The sequence below is a fragment of the Pan troglodytes genome, chromosome 4 (genome assembly GCF_028858775.2).
Source record: "Pan troglodytes isolate AG18354 chromosome 4, NHGRI_mPanTro3-v2.0_pri, whole genome shotgun sequence".
Lineage (NCBI taxonomy): Eukaryota > Metazoa > Chordata > Mammalia > Primates > Hominidae > Pan > Pan troglodytes.
The window spans coordinates 43409843-43426218 of NC_072402.2; the positions used below are offsets into that span (position 1 = coordinate 43409843).

At 40.3% G+C, this 16376-nt stretch overlaps 1 long non-coding RNA gene across 7 annotated transcripts in view; it reads left to right on the forward strand.

The window, feature by feature from the left end:
* Positions 1-16376, forward strand: part of LOC104006409 (uncharacterized) — a 240545-nt gene that overhangs the window by 170237 nt on the left and 53932 nt on the right. The gene's annotated exons all lie outside the window — the stretch shown is intronic.

The window sequence follows — 16376 nt, forward strand, 5'->3', positions numbered from 1 at the left end:
TAAAGCTCAAGGAGGAAAACTTTCCTGCTTGCAAGGAACATGGTTTATGAAAGTTAAGCCTTGCCATCATTTCAGTCAGTCACAGATGAATTCCCATTTATTTCCTGAATGCCTTTGTAGCAAAATCTATTTGTTAGAAAGCAGCAAAATAGATTTCTAGATTTGCCAAAACAAGTCACTCAAGTACTAATGTAATAAGAGGTTGCTTTGTATATTAAATGAGGCTTTGATATCAGATATTCAAAAGTTTTTTTATCCATTGTTTTATTAAAGATGACTGGGCTTTATTAACCAGGTACCAGCTGCTTTTTCTAAGAAAAATAAGCACCAAAGAATCCAGGGACCAGGGCTAAGCTGTGAGTACATCAGTAGAGAGTGGAACATCAAATTGAGACCTCCGTTTTTATATCTAGACTTCAGGGCCACATTATCTATGCACCCAACACCTAGGTAATTGGTGTATGCAGCAGGGAAAATGTCGTCTAGGTTAAGCCTGTTTACTAAGAAGCTCAGCAGAGAACAGCCCGTTGATCCTGACCTCAAGGACTATAGATTCAGCAGAGATGATGAAAAAGAGGTACCCGAAAACCAAACAAAACCACAAACTCAGCAGCTATCCTCAAGTAGAGTTTTTCTCTTACACATTAAATAAAAGTGTAAAAATAAGCTGTGTAAAAAAGGAAAGTAAGGTCTATCTGCAAATGCAACAGTCAGTATTTTGTATGTTTCACAAAGGCAATGATCAGATATTGTTCACTAAACTCTAATGCATGTCTAGTGTGTGCTATGGCAGATGTCATGCAAATCAGTCTAAATACAGCAAATCGTCTTTATGCTTTAACATGCTTACAAATTGCAGCAGGTGCATGTTAAAAACATGGACTCCCTGGCACCACCTCCAGAAAATCAGATCTAGTAGGCCATGGGTGAGTCTGAGAACTTTCATTTTTCTTAAAGAATCACATTAGGTGGTTCTGATGCAGATGGTCCACAGACCACACTTGGAGAGACACTTGATATAGCAAATACAGTAAATTACAAGCCAAATCAGAACACTACACATTGTAAAAGCAAGAAAACTAATAAATCCACAAATATAACTATGTAATAGTTGCATGAAAAAAGCCAACATAGCTAAAAAGCTGTCTCAAAGCTGTGTTTTTAAAAACATGCAGGTAAGTGTTTGAAGGGGCTAGTTAACCCTTATATGAGGCACAAAAGTGAATTCAAAGCCAGCTAGCTAATTTAATAGATGATATTAATCAACGACTTACATGTCAATATTTAATGGTAGTCCAGTGATTCTCCACCCTATATGGATGCATGTTAGAATCATGTGGGAGCTTTTGATAAGCTGATCCCTGAGGCTCCAGCTCCAGTGACTGATTGACTCAATTGATCTGGACTGGGGCCCAGGCATGGGCATGGTTATAAAGCTGCTCAGATGACTCTGATGTACAGGTAGGACTGAGACTCTGTCTACCTCCTGTACCCATACTCTCTCTTTCTCTTCTTTCTCTCTCTCTTAAGAAGATAGGTTAGGAAAATACAGTCAGAGAGATTAAGCAATTTGTCCAGGCTATAAATCAAGTTACCAAATACTGACATAAGCTCCAAAGTAAAAAAAACTAGACAACAAAATGGTCAAGGAAAGGGAAGTTACCCTGGTTGAGAGGAGATATGTGAAATCAAGCTGCTCTGGTCTCCCTGCAGCTCGGGAGGAGAAAAATCAGCAATGAGCAAAGAGAACTGCACAAAATACTATCCTGTGGGAGCAGAAAGCTTTAAAAAGGGGACGAGTTAATGGGTGCAGCACACCAACATGGCACATGTATACATATGTAACAAACCTGCACGTTGTGCACATGTACCCTAGAACTTAAAGTATAATAAAAAAAGGGGATGCTTTCTTTTGATGAAAAGGGACAGAAAAGCACTAGAAGGTATAAAGAAGTGTTCCAAGGAGGCAAATTAACCCCTTCCTCTCGGTGAGTAGAAACTCGGTGGATAAGGGTTGCATGATATGGAGGAGGCAGCTTGATTGCCCTTGTCCTTCCCCCAACCAATGCTCAAGGCGAAGTTACTCATTGTTGTTAACAGCACTCTCTCCCTGGAGCCTAGGCCCAGCCTCAATGTGCTTAGCCGAGCACTCACCTATCACTAATTGATCAGATTGGCTGCAACTTCAAATCTATCTGCCTTCTCTGGCATAATGGAAAAGGTATGGTCTTTGCACTTAGAACCAACTTTGAGCCCAGCTTTGCCCATTCCTAGCTGTGTGGTCTTGGGCAAATTACTTAAGTTCCTGAGTTTTAGTTCTCTCATAAGTTAAAAAGAATAGTTTAACGAAGAAGACAAAAAATACATATCTCATAATATTTTGTGAGGCAAGGACAAGAAGAGTGTCTGGCACATGGTAGGTCCTTAATAATGATAGCCAGAATTATTGGGTGTCTGGGAATAAATATGATAAATGGCCTTGAGGTAGAAATATGAACGTAGGTAACACTCCAAAATGGCGCCTTGGAAGGCCTCCCTTAGTACAAACCTTAGCCCGTGTGCAAATCCACATTTGAAAAGGAACTTTCAAGCTGCGAATGAAATAAGCGAGACTTGCCAAATCACATGAGCTCACTGTATGACCCGCTGGCTACACATGGAAGAAATGCTGCTATGACAAAGCAATTCTCTGCTCTGTGATGTTTGCAATTAGTCCCTCAATTAAGAGAACATTAGGAAAAAAAAAGTCACTCAGGGGCCAGAACCTGAAAAGAAGAAGCCAAAGAAGGGAGGTCTCTGCCTATCTCCCCTGCCCACAGGGCCATCTTCTCTCATCTCATCCTAACCGCAGCCACATGAGGTCTATTATTATCATGATGGCACCTAGTTCACCAATCAGAAAATTGAGGTCAGAGAAGAGAAATATCCTTCATGGAAGTGGTGGAGCTGAAATCTGAATTTATGTATTTAAACCCCAGAACCTGAGTTCTTTGCCAGGTATTAGACACAGTCATCTAGACTCCTTGGTAAAAAACGAAGAAACAAAATTCTTCCAGGGAAACATGCGTGTAATATTCTTCTGCTCTTGGGTCACTCCGATTATTGAAATAATCTGTAAGCAACAGCCATTTCCACTAAATAAGAGCCTTGTTCCTCCTGTCAGTTATATTTAGTTCAACGAGAGAATTATGGAGGGCAAAGTAGTTGTAAGCTAGTCAGTGGTTATTTGTGGATGTTTATCATTTTGCTTTGATTTGCCCATATTAAAGAATGAGAGAATTCAAATACTTTATTAAGTATTCTTCCATGTGAGAAACTTCATAAAGTAACACTTCAGGTCCTTTAATAGTTTGAACTGCTGTCGTTGGCAAGGAACACAGAATCTGATGTAAAGAAAGTAAAACAAATCCAGTATCTCTATGTGCTCTGTGCTACATACAGAATCAAGATAAAATCTCATGGAACAAAAGTTAGGTAGGTAACTAAGAATGCACAACGATAGTTTTCTTCTTTTATACTGGATTATGAGGGCTGTGTGGTATGGTATCTCTGGATTGGTGTCCATGGGGTTGGGCCTCCCAGCAGCAGAGATGGTAGGGCCCTCATGGAGGGGCTGGGGTTTGTGGTAGGTATTTGGATAGAGCTGGCAGAGGCTTAGAAACCAATGGCTTTTAAACCTTCTCAGAATGCACTTTCTTTTCCTGCAGGTAAGAGAGAGAGAATTTTATTTTAGAGAAGGATTTGTGGTTTGAATTAGAATAGCACTATTGTGACAAAGTTGGCTTTCAGTCTAAGTGATATATTTGCTGAAAATTGTATCTGTGCCTTCAGCGGGAGCTCACAGTGGCTTATAGCTTACAACTATGTTTTGAAAATAAGTCCATAAGCAGTAAGAGAGCAGAAGTTCTTTAGAGTTATGTTGATTTAAATGTCATTTTGCATCATCCTAGGAGTTACGATGGTATAGGTTTGGTTCCCTGGATGAATGTTGGAGCTAGTTCTTTCACATAGCAATATAGTTTTGAATGCTTCTAGGATTTTATGAAAAAAAAGGTATTTGATATTTGGTCACATTTGAACTAAATCCTTGAAGTGCTTAAAAATGTGCTGGGAAATTTCGACAAAATTTTCTCAAATGGTGTCTATTTCTTTCTTGTAAATCCACCTATCAAAAGGTGAAGTGAAATGTCACATCAGGTAGATCAGGGATTATTCATTTGAAAAGTTTATGAGATGATATGGTCCAGGCCATGGAAAGGATTAAATATTCAATGAAACCTAGAGAAACCTCAAAGACAGTCAGACCAGAGATCTCAGAATACCAAATGGATCTTCAAACCTATCAGTTTCCCTCAAGCTCTAAAATGCATGGATTGCATGATGTGACGAATGTTAAAAATGGCATCTCAGACCACGTCTGCCTGAATTTTTGTGTCCTGGAAACTGAATTGGCAAATGGAAGGCAAGGCCTAACTGGCAATGCTTAGACAAAAAAAGTGCCCAGAAGTCTCAGTATATTTAGAATGATACTTTGCTCATTAGAAAATTAATGAGGTAGAGAAAATGATATTTTCAAGTCTTCAAGGATTCTTTGGAGGAAACGAGGCTAAATAATGGCCATCTTAAATTGCAAAGGCAGAAGCCAGGAATCGCAACTGTTAAATTCAGTTTAGCCTAAAGCTGCCTCCTTACATATTTTATATTCAGTAAAGGTTTCTCTGTACATAGTGAACTGTAACCTACCTGGATGTGTAAATAGACCATAACCTTTTACCAGGTTTAGGCCAATCAAAGGTGGCCAACTGTTTGAACCATGTTCAAATATGACAAACACCTAGTTGTAACCAACCCAGCTGTGACTGTTTCAGTATCTCATCTCTGTTTTCTGTACATCACTTTTTTTCTGTCCATAAATCTTCTTTGACCATGTGTTAGCATTGGAGCCTCTCTGAACCTGTTCTTGTTTGGAGGCTGCCTGATTCATCATTTTTTGCTGAATTAAGGTCTGTTAAATTTAGTTTGTTTAAGGTTTTTCTTTTTCTTTCTTTTTTTTTTTTATGAGACAGAATCTCGCTCTGTCACCCAGACTGCAGTGCAGTGGCATGATATCAGCTCACTGCAACCTTTGCCTCCTGGGTTCAAGCGATTCTTCTGCCTCAGCCTCTCAAGTAGCTGGGACTACAGGTGCATGCCACCACGCCTGGCTAATTTTTGAATTTTTAGTAGAGACAGGGTTTTACCATATTGGCCAGGCTGGTCTCAAACTCCTGACCTCATGATCCGCCTGCCTTGGCCTCCCAAAGTGCTGGAATTACAGGCATGAGCCACCGCGCCTAGCCAGGTTTTTCTTTTAACATTACATTTGAACATATGATCCATCAGTCCTAAAGAAACTAAAAGCAATGCAAAATGAATTGGTAATGAATTCATGGAAAATACAAGCACTATTCTAGAAATGGGTTATGAATCACTGAATTAGGAACATTAAGAAGCAAACAGATTATTCTATTCTGGGAATTTTATGTGCTTTCTACTTGCCTTTATTATTTTATTTGTTCATATCCTTTGCCCACTTTTTGATGGGGTTGTTTGTTTATTTCTTGTAAATTTGTTTGTATTCTTTATAGATTCTGGATATTAGCCCTTTGTCAGATTAGCAGATTGCAAAAATTTTCTCCCATTCTGTAGGTTGCCTCTGATGGCAATTTATTTTGCTGTGCAGAAGCTCTTTATTTTAATTAGATCCCATTTGTCAATTTTGGCTTTTGTTGCCATTGCTTTTGGTGTTTTAGACATGAAGTCCTTGTCCATGCCTAAGTCCTGAATGGTAATGCCTAGGTTTTCCTCTAGGGTTTTTATGGTTTTAGGTCTAACATTTAAGTCTTTAATCCATCTTGAATTAATTTTTGTATAAGGTGTAAGGAAGGGATCCAGTTTCAGCTTTCTACATATGACTAGCCAGTTTTCCCAGCACCATTTATTAAATAGGGAATCCTTTCCCCATTTCTTGTTTTTGTCAGGTTTGTCAAAGATCAAATAGTTGGGAAAATTATTTCTTTAATCTTCACCGCAATACTGGTGGAGTTGTGGGGGGAGGTGGGGAAAATATTGTGTCCCCAGTTGTCAAATAAAGCTAAGGCTTATGGACTTTGACCTGAGGTCACACAGCTATTAAGTGGCAGAGCCAGGACTCTGAGACAGCTAGGCCTGTGCAAGTCCAGAGCCATTACTTCCAGAAAATGTTTGATCTCACAGGTGGTGAAACAGGATTTGCCCATCTTCTGTTTCCCAAATCAACAAATTGCCTCCATATAGGCAATCCTGGGCACAGGAATAGCAGCTCCCTAACATGTAGGCTACCTTGTCTTTTCCTTTTGGCTTCACCTGCTTTTGGACACCAGCCTTTGAATACAAAAAACCCTATGTGGAAGATGACAGCAACATCAGTAATCCTTTACCAACAATCCCCTAGCCATGTCCCCTTCTTTCTAAACATGTAGTTTAAAATCTACTTCCAGGAACGTTTTCTTGATTGATTTTATCCAGCAAGTTTTTATTTTTAGCATGTTTTTATTATTATTTAAATAATATTTTTATTTTATTTTATTTTAGATTGGAAAGAAAGGGAGGGAGAAGATGGTAATACTCAAATCTCGGTGCCTTGCATCCTGGGCAGCTTCTCTTTTTGTAGAGTGGGATATATCTTATCTTGTTCTTCCAGGATTTCTCTTTCTACCCTGCTCTCTGGCCAGAAGGATGACTGCTTGGACCACAAAAAATGGGCTCCGTTTGGTCATGGCCAAGGGAGGGGTCCCAGTAGAGGATTACAGAGATGAGGAGATGAAGATTGGGGTAGGGATTCCCTGCTTTCCTCCCTATGAGGAACCTCAGGCTGGCTGTTTCTCTGGACAAAACACAACTTATTTTCCATTATACGTCTCTTCACTACTCTCTCATTTTGAATTCCAGTCACTATATTTTCCCCTCCTTCCTTCAGCTCTAGGGATGGTGGTAGCTCCACTGTTCCTATCCCTGGGATTCTGCACCTTCCCTTACAGTTTCCCTATGCCCTGCCTGCACTATTGTAAACAGTCTCTCCTTAGATCATCCTCGTATGAGCACACTTCTGCTTCCTGCTGGGTTCCTGATTGGTACTAATTGTAAATGCTTCTCCTAACTGGTGCTTCTTCCTGTGTCCCCTCATACTGCATCATTTTTATTGGCAAGCAAACCTGCTGTCCTGTGGTCAGTGCTCTCTGGGAGAGTCCAGTCATTCAACTGGATATTCAACAGGCAAGCGGTTGCTCTGTGGATGTATATCACATTAGGCCAGCCAGGAATCATAAATTCACATTCAGAGAGAAGATAAGGCTGGTGTGAGTGCGATTTACAGAAATCATTCATTACATTCCCTTCCCACTCATGCCTTTTAATGGTAGCACTGTGTGTATTTTTGGGTGGCATGCTACCAGTCTTTCTGTAGAAAGGAGAGGGGGAACTGGGGATGTTGATGCTTTTTGTACAACCACTAATTGAGTTGGCTCTGAAAATTGAGTTCTATTTGAATTCCTCACACTATGTGGACAAATATGCCCAACCTCATTTGATAATTGAGGACACTGAGGTCCCTAGGAGGCTAAATAACTTGCCAGATCACATGAGCAGTTGATGGCAAAGCCAAGGCTAGACCTGGGTCTCCTGATTCCTGATCAGAGGCGCTCGTCCATGAGTAGTAGCCTGTGTTATTGTTTCTCAGTACTATTCAGCTTAAGTTTTTATTTCTCTGCTAGAGGAGTTTTTCTCATCTTTGTTTTCTCTTACCAACTGTATTGCCCCCAGACTGCCCACATATGAAGCATACAGCAAAAGAAAAGGGCATGCTACTGGGAAAAGGAGGAGGGGAGGTGGGTGCTGAATCAGAGGCTGACAGTTTCTGCTGGCTGCCTGGGAGGGAGCCCTGCTGGGCCTCCTCTCCTATTTTACTTTGACAACTCCGCCACATACCAAAGGCATAAACTTGGCCTTCTCTGAGCTTGTTCCTTCTGTCCCCCAGATTGTGCTGGATGTTTTAAATGAATTGCATGGGAGTGGATGACTCACATGTGGGATGGTAATGAAATTTTGGAAATGAGTACCTACAGAGAGGCAGAAAAATTGCAGGCCCTGCAGGACTTCAAGATGCTGAGAGCTTATCCACGATGCAAGGGAATTATAAAAGTCTCAATTTAGATTTATTAAATAAGTAGGACAGGAAATAATATAAAATATATGGTACAGTAAGTTGATTTTTCAAAAGGTTCTCTTTCTTTCTCCGTTTCAGTCCTTTCCCTGCCTCCCTCTCTGTGACTACCTACACATACACAAATAGGTGTGCGTGCTCAGAGATTCTATTACCGACACAAGACGAACTCCTTTTCTCCTCTTTACTGTGACCTAAGATGCATTTCAGCATGATGACTTTGGTAACAATTTTTGCACAATAGTTCTTCAGATCTGAAGACTGTCTTGCTTCCAGATTATAGGCTCCAAGTTTTGGCAAACATGATGCCATTTTGTAATCCTTTCAATGGTTCTATGGGTGTGAGCAGCACACACAGTCTCCTTATGTTGCAGCAGGAGAAACTAGGTGGGGAGGAGGGATAAGAAGCAGACTTACTGTGTTGTGGAAAAGTACTAGCCGGGGAGTCAGGAGGGCTGGATGCTGGCCCTGCTCTGCCGCTGACCAGATATGCAAGACCTCTGACCTCCATGGGACTCTGTTGATAATTTGGGCACTGAAGGACTTGCCAAGATGATTGCTAAGCTTCTTCCCAGTGCTAACATTGTGTAACGAGACATTTTAATTGTGTGTTACAATTTACATACCATTTCCACGTCTATTCCCCCAATCTTTACAATTCATCTAACAAGGCAAGGAAACTGGAACCCAGAGAGGATAAGGGATTGGTTTTGAGGACACAGAACTCATAGATAGCACAGCCAGGTTTAGAAACTGAGTTTGTGACCCCAAAGCCATGTTCAGCCTGTGAAGTTTTTTAAAAGGTATATGTGCTTTCACTTCTTATGGTAGAAAATGTGTGATTTTTCAACACTACTTTTTTAAAAAGGTGACTTTTCAAGTATATCAATCTGAATATTGTGTTCAGTCGAGCATGGTAATTTTCCATCCCAGAGCTGCTCAAGAGCCAGGCCATGAGTTGCTCTGAAGAAGGGCGAACTTTGATCTCACTGGAAGCTAAAGTCCTCTGTAGAAAACCATCATGCAAAGTGCATGGTCCATGTACGTGGAAGTGTGCATTCAGCCTTGTGTTATGGAGGTGTCTCTGGGAATGTTCTCTTTATGCAGTTGCATTTGGTAAGTCAAGTTATATTTTGAATATGCAAAACTCATCTGCCCTTTAAAGTGGTCCTCTTAAGAAATTCTTGCATAGTTTAAAAAGAGAAAGAATATTTTCTAACCCAACTTTACTTGGTCACATTCCTAGCTAAGCAATAGAGCAAGGGGGACTTCCAACTAGGCAGAAGGGGGAGACTTTGACCAAAGAGGGCGAATGGAATCAGCTCCCAGTAGTCACTGCTGCTCACCGCCCCTTCAGGACTGAAGCACTTGTTCCTGCAGCTGCTGGGAGTGTTGATTGTCCATAGCTCACAGCTGAGCCCCTGTACCAGGGTCTGCCTAAACTCAAGAGGGTGCCTAAGCCAAGGCTACATTTCAATTTCCTGAGGCAGCCTGTATCCCATGACTGCTTGATACGGCGGTATTCACAATATAAAACCCTGGCCCCTTTGCTCCAACTGAGGACAACTCTGCAAGGCCAGTCAAGCTCCAGAGCTCAACTGTGGGCTTGGCTGAGGCCTTTGTTGTGGCTGCATCACAGCCCAGCTGATCCCTTTGCCCAGTCCTGCCTTTCTCACTCCCCTGTAAATGTATTGCACCCCAATCTCCACCTCAGAGTCTGCTTCCTGGGACCCTGATCTGTAATACGCATCTTCCTTTCTCTCCATCCTGAGATGGAAGATTCTACAAAACTCCTTTTCTTTGATTATTATCAGCAATTCTCCTGGATGAACTTGGGAGGTGAGAACCAATATGGAGGCAAACTGGTTGTGGCTGTTTGTGAATATTGCTTCATGTGTACATACAGTTTTGGAAATTGGGAGCTGCCTTTCAAAACAAAGCCATACAAAGAATAAGTGATTTGGCAGAATAAATGGAATATAGAGAAAATGATGCTGCATAGTAAATTTAGAGGAAATTCTACCACATATGCAAATACTTCAGGTAGGAAAAAATAAAGTCCTCTCTGCCTGCTTCCTGAGGGTCCTGTCTTCAGGCCACCCCATGTCTACAGCAGCACAATCGGGTGCACCTTCCTTCCCATAACTTCACTGACGGTGCATTTCCTGCATGAATTCTCTACCCTAAGTGTCAGGGTATTTGTATTTGCCTTGTAATCAGCTTAATATGCTGTGAATTTTTCTCCCTAACAGAGAAGTAAATTATTCAATTATAAAATCTAAATAAGTCTGCATAAAACTAGCTATATCCTAAATCATGGTCAAAACATCATAAACTGGTTCCATAATCAATAGCATTTCTCAGGTTCTAATGTTCTAATGTTTTTGGACAACCAAATCATCTGTGCTGAGGGCCACACACAACTAAATTCAAAGACTGTTATGGTGCACAGAAAGTTATAATTGAATGATGTTGTCTGACTACTGGGTTGCTACATTTTTAACTATAGGTTAACAAGTATGAAAAAAACCATAACAACAACAATAAAAGCCATGCTAACCTCTAACAATCAGGTCAGTTCTAACATGACTGTGAGGAGATTAGGTAGAAATTGTGACGTATAATTTGGAGAGAACTCTGGGATGGGCGTCTGATTTTGTAACTTTATCAAACTTTTTCTAGTTATTGCACAATGATTGTAGAAGTGCTCAGAAATGTGAACAGCTTTTATAAATGTCAAATTATTTTATACATTAAATATGAATTATACACTCAATTTCAATGTGGTTCTTCTATATGATAGGCAAGTACGGAGCTCCTAAGGGGACCTCTGCAGCTCCCACTGCCTTCCAATGCACATGGCAGCACAGCAATGCTGGCTTGCTTTTCCTTATTAAGAAGGAAGTCAGCTAAGAGGTGAATGTGACAAATGAGCCCCATAGAAGCTCTCAAGCCATTGACTTGGGGTGCACTGACATTGGAGTTGGGTTTCTGGGGCTGTCATAACCAGGTCAAAAGATTCTCATAGCAAAGTGTCACTTGCCGGCAGGTGCCACACTGTGGCCCCTTGGCATCACTCATTTCCAGCTATACTTAGGAAAGCTAATCAAGTTTTCATCTTCTCTTGGGAGTGCCAGCTTGAAAAACACAGTGTGAAAAATGCCCCTGCCTTCTGCCACAGAGGGAGTCCATGCAGAGAGCCCTACTGGCAGGGAAGGCTCTGAAAATAAGCCACTGCATCAAGAAACAGGTGGTGAAGGGGAAGTGGGGGCATAGCTCCCACAGTCTTATTTCTATGTGTAGCATTTGAAACTGAAGAAGGAGTTAGAACTAGCTCTCGGCTAAGTCTCACACTCAGAAATTCACGCAAGAGCTTGCTGCTGCCAGACACACCACTGCATGACCAGCATGGTGTTCTCTGCTTTTGGAACAAACTTAACTCTTTCAGAGGTGGTTGTGTTCTTGTACCTAAATATTCTCTTCATCCTAAAAATTCCTTGTATGGAAGAGTCATGCTGCCCTATATATAGGAAATTCAGCATATGGGCTGAAGAACTTCTGGGGACTGGATATATATTAACATACTAGAGTTGGGTTGGAGCTTTCATTTCCATTTGGTGGCTAAGAGATTCCTTCCTTAAGCTCTTCAGCATACAGCAGAGTTACTTCAATTTTTATCTTGGAGGAAGAAAAGGGAGCTTGTGACCCACAGGAGGCACAGCTAACCTAAATTTGGAGAGAAGAGAGAATTCTATGACTTACCATGGAGTTAGGCACAAGGAGAAAATCTTTTCTGTTTCATGGTGGGTTTTGTGTGTGTGTGTGTGTGTGTGTGTGTGTGCGAGTTCTCTCAAATTCTAGGAGCGTAATCCCTGGGCTTCTTCAAATCTGTCTGCTCAATTATTTCTATAAGGGGAAAACTCCAGCAGGATTATAGGCTGCAGAAAAAGTCAAAATTAGAGACGGAGGCAAAATGAGTGGTAGGGTTTAAGGTAACTGGACTAAGGATCTGACAACCCAAGTTATACTCCTCACTGTATCATTTATTAGCTCAGACACCATGGGAAAAAATCACTTTTACTTATGCAAGCCTTAGGTTCACCTAAGAAGATAATACAGGAATTATAGCTGCCTCTTGCACCAGCACTCCTTCTCTTGGCCCCATACACTTCACAGTTGTAAGGATGGGCATGAAAGTTTTTTGCAAACTATAAAGCACAATTTTTCCAGAATTGGACACATCTTGCTCAAGTGCATGCATGTGAATATGTGTAAGTGAATACCAGGCTGACATATTGTTGATGTTCAAGCTTTCCATTTTAACTTTCAGTTTTGTTTGCTAATGGGGTAAATTGGAGGGAACCATGTTAGGAAAGAGAGATTGCTTGTGATATTTATGATGTTCATGGCAGGGTGGATGCATTAGCCAATCTGCACTCGCCTGTGGACAGGAAGTTTACAACTGTAGAAATTTTGCCTTGGTTAGACTCTGTCCTGGGATGGGGCTACATTATTCTTCGGGCAGTGACAGGTGGACCTGTGACAAGGTTCCAAGTCAAAAGTCTGCTATAAGAGAAGAATGTCAAAGGTAAACATTGGGAACTCAACATTGCTTTTTTCATTCCTAGAAAGTCCAATTATGGTCCAAAATATTTTCCATTGCATCTCTCTGGCCTGGAAGACCCTTATCTGATCTTGAAAAAATGTTTAATTTAAGAACTCTTTAATGTTTTGTTTTGATTTGGTTTGGGGTGAGATTCTTAGGGAGAAAGAAATCTTCCTTTTTTTTTTTCTTTTTAAAATAGATATTTTTACAGGAGAATCCTCTAGGATTAAAGGAGCAGTGTCTATATGGGGAAAGATAACTGCATTCTGCAATACCTGTGGAACTAGTTGCACATGCTTTTGTGTGCAACTTAAAAAAAGATTGTTTTCCCCTCTACTGCAAGGAAAGAACTGGATTCCAACACCACTGTATTAGGCCAAGTTCCCTTAGTATGGCTTTCAGATGCAACAGACAAAGTACTGAATAACCCTCCCATTGGCACTGCCCTAAAATTGCATGGCTAACCTTAGAAGCCAAAGCAGGTGAAATTAAACAACAGGCCAAATGTAAAGACAAGGTGTGTGTTTCCATGAAAAAAGGATCCTCAGGTTTTCTTGTCAAGTTCAAGACCAGTGAATGCTTAGAAATATTTCCTAAGAACATTTTTAAGAGAGAGAGGGAGAGAGTGAGTGAGTGAGAATTTTTCTTAACTTTTAAGTTCAGGGATACAAATGCAGGTTTGTTACACAGGTAAACTTGTGTCATGGGGGTTTGTTGTACAGATTATTTCAACACCCAGTTATTAAGCCTAGTACCCATTAGTTATTTTTCCTGATCCCCTCCCTCCCCTCACTCTCCACCCTCTGATAGGCCCCAGTATGTGTTGTTCCCCTCCATGTGTCCATGTTTTCTCATCATTTAGCTCCCACTTATGAGTGAGAACATGCAGTATTTAGTTTTCTGTTCCTGCATTAGTTTGCTAAGGATAATGGCCTCCAGCTTCATCCATATCCCTGCAAAGGACATGATCTCATTGTATTTTATGGCTGCATAATATTCCATGGTATATAAGTACCACATTTTCTTAATCCAGTCTATCATTGATGGGCATTTAGGTTGGTTTCAAGTCCTTGCTATTGTGAATAATACTGCAATGAACATATGAGTGCATGTGTCTTTATAAAAGAATGATCAATATTCATTTGGACATATACCAAGTAATGGGATTGCTGGTATATAAAGGAATATAAATTGCCACAGTGAGGAATCACCACACTGTCTTCCACAATGGTTGAACTAATTTACACTCCCACCAACAGTGTATAAGCATTCTTTTTTCTCCACAACATCACCAGCATCTGTTATTTATTTATTTTTTTTACTTTCTTAATAATAACCATTCTGACTGGTGTGAGATGGCATCTCATTGTGGTTTTTATTTGCATTTGTCTAATGATCAGTGATGTTGAGCTTTTTTTCATATGCCTGTTGGCTGCATGTATGTCTTCTTTTGAGAAGTATCTGTTCATGTCCTTTGCGCAGTTTTTAATGGGGTTGTTTGTTTTTTCCTTGTAAATTTGTTTAAATTCCTTATACTTGCTGGATATTAGACCTTTGTCAGATATATAGTTTCCAAAAATTTTCTCCCATTCTGTTGGTTGTCTGTTCACTCTGATGATAGTTTCTTTTGCTGTGCAGAAGCTCTTTAGTTTAATTAGATCCCACTTGTCAAGTTTTGCTTTTGTTGCGATTGCTTTTGGTGTCTTTGTCATGAAATCTTTGCCCGTGACTGTGTCCAGAACAGTATTGCCTAGGTTGTCTTCCAGGGTTTTTATAGTTTTGAATTTTACATTTAAGTCTTTAATCCATCCTGAGTTAATTTTTGTGCATGGTGTAAGGAAGGGGTTCAGTTTCAATTTTCTGCATATGTCCAGCCAGTTATCCCAGCACAATTTATTAAATAGAGAATCCTTTCCCCGTTGCTTGTTTTTGTCAGATTTGTCGAAGATCAGATAGTTGTAGGTGTGCAGTCTTATTTCTGAGTTCTCTATTCTGTTCCACTGGTCTATGTGTCTTTCTTGTACCAGTACCAAGCTGTTTTGGTTACTGTATCCCTGTAGTATAGTTTGAAGTCAGGTAGCATGATGTTTCCAGCTTTGTTCTTTTTACTTAGGATTGCCTTGGACATTTGGGCTATTTTTTGGTTCCATACAAATTTTAAAATAGTTTTCTCTAGTTCTGTGAAGAAAGTCACTGGTATTTTAATGGGAATAACATTGAATCTATAAATTGCTTTGGGCAATATGGCCATTTTAATGATATTGATTCTTCCTATCCATGAGCATGGAATGTTTTTCCACTTGTTTGTGTCATCTCTGATTTGTTTGAGCAGTGGTTTGTAGTTCCCATTGTAGGGCTCTTTCACCTCCCTTGCTAGCTGTATTCCTAGGAAGAATACCTGAATTTTGGACAATTAGTAATAACAGTGTAAATTTATACTGGTATATTTTACCTTTTCTCCAAAGAACTCAGTGAACCACAAATATTCAGCACTCACCACTTTCTTAGTCCTCATATCTTTAAATTCATTTTATCCACAGACTTCAAGTAGTTTTCTATCAGCTTTTGAATCTCAATAGAGGTGGGAGTGGTGAGAGGTGAGGCTGTGTGGCCATTGGACCTGTTTATTGGTTGAGACAGACTTGGATTCAAAGGATTCTTCTTTTTGCAGGTTATGGTGAGGTTTTTTGGTGAAACAGAGGCTAGGGGCCTGTTGGCAACACCCTCTATTTTGTTGATCTAAACTCTTGATGGTCTTTTTCCAAAGTGCATTTCTGTATTGTCTTAAATTACTTGAACCAGTAAAATTTTCACTTGACCTCTTCCTTTGCTCTCATGGTAAATCAAGCTCTTGACCCTCTCCATCAACATCAGTGAAATAAGAAAGCAAAGGACTAGAAGGGATTGGTTTCTCTATGTAGTTCTGCCAGGCTTTGATTTGTAACTGGAAAATCACTGGCTCTGGGCTAACCTGAGTTTCTGCATCTTTTTTTTTTTTTTTTTGACGGAGTCTTGCTCTGCTCCCCAGGCTGGAGTGCAGTGGTGTGATCTCGGCTCACTGCAACCTCCGCCTCCCAGGTTCAAGCAATTCTCCCACCTCTGCCTCCCGAGTAGCTGGGATTACAGGCATGCACCACCATACCTGGCTAATTTTTGTATTTTTAGTAGAGACGGAGTTTGGTGAGTTTCTGCATCTTTATTTTTAACTGGGCATTGCTTTCCTCACTCAACCTGTAGATATCTGTAGTAAATATAACTGTTGTCTGTAATGACACAAAAAAGCAGGAGAGGTACACTTTGGATATGTAAACTGTATGTCTTATGAAGTGCTATGAATTGTCTGTTACCACACTTCATAATATCTTGCAATTTTAGTAGGTGAAAATACGTTAGCCTCTATTTGCTGACTAAGGCCTTGCCCCTACTATCTTACAATTGAGAATGTTAAAAATGTTCTCAGTTCAGCAGTTAATATACATTGAGTATCACATTCCAAGTATTAGATAAGGAGCTAAGCCTTTTTCTAAATTA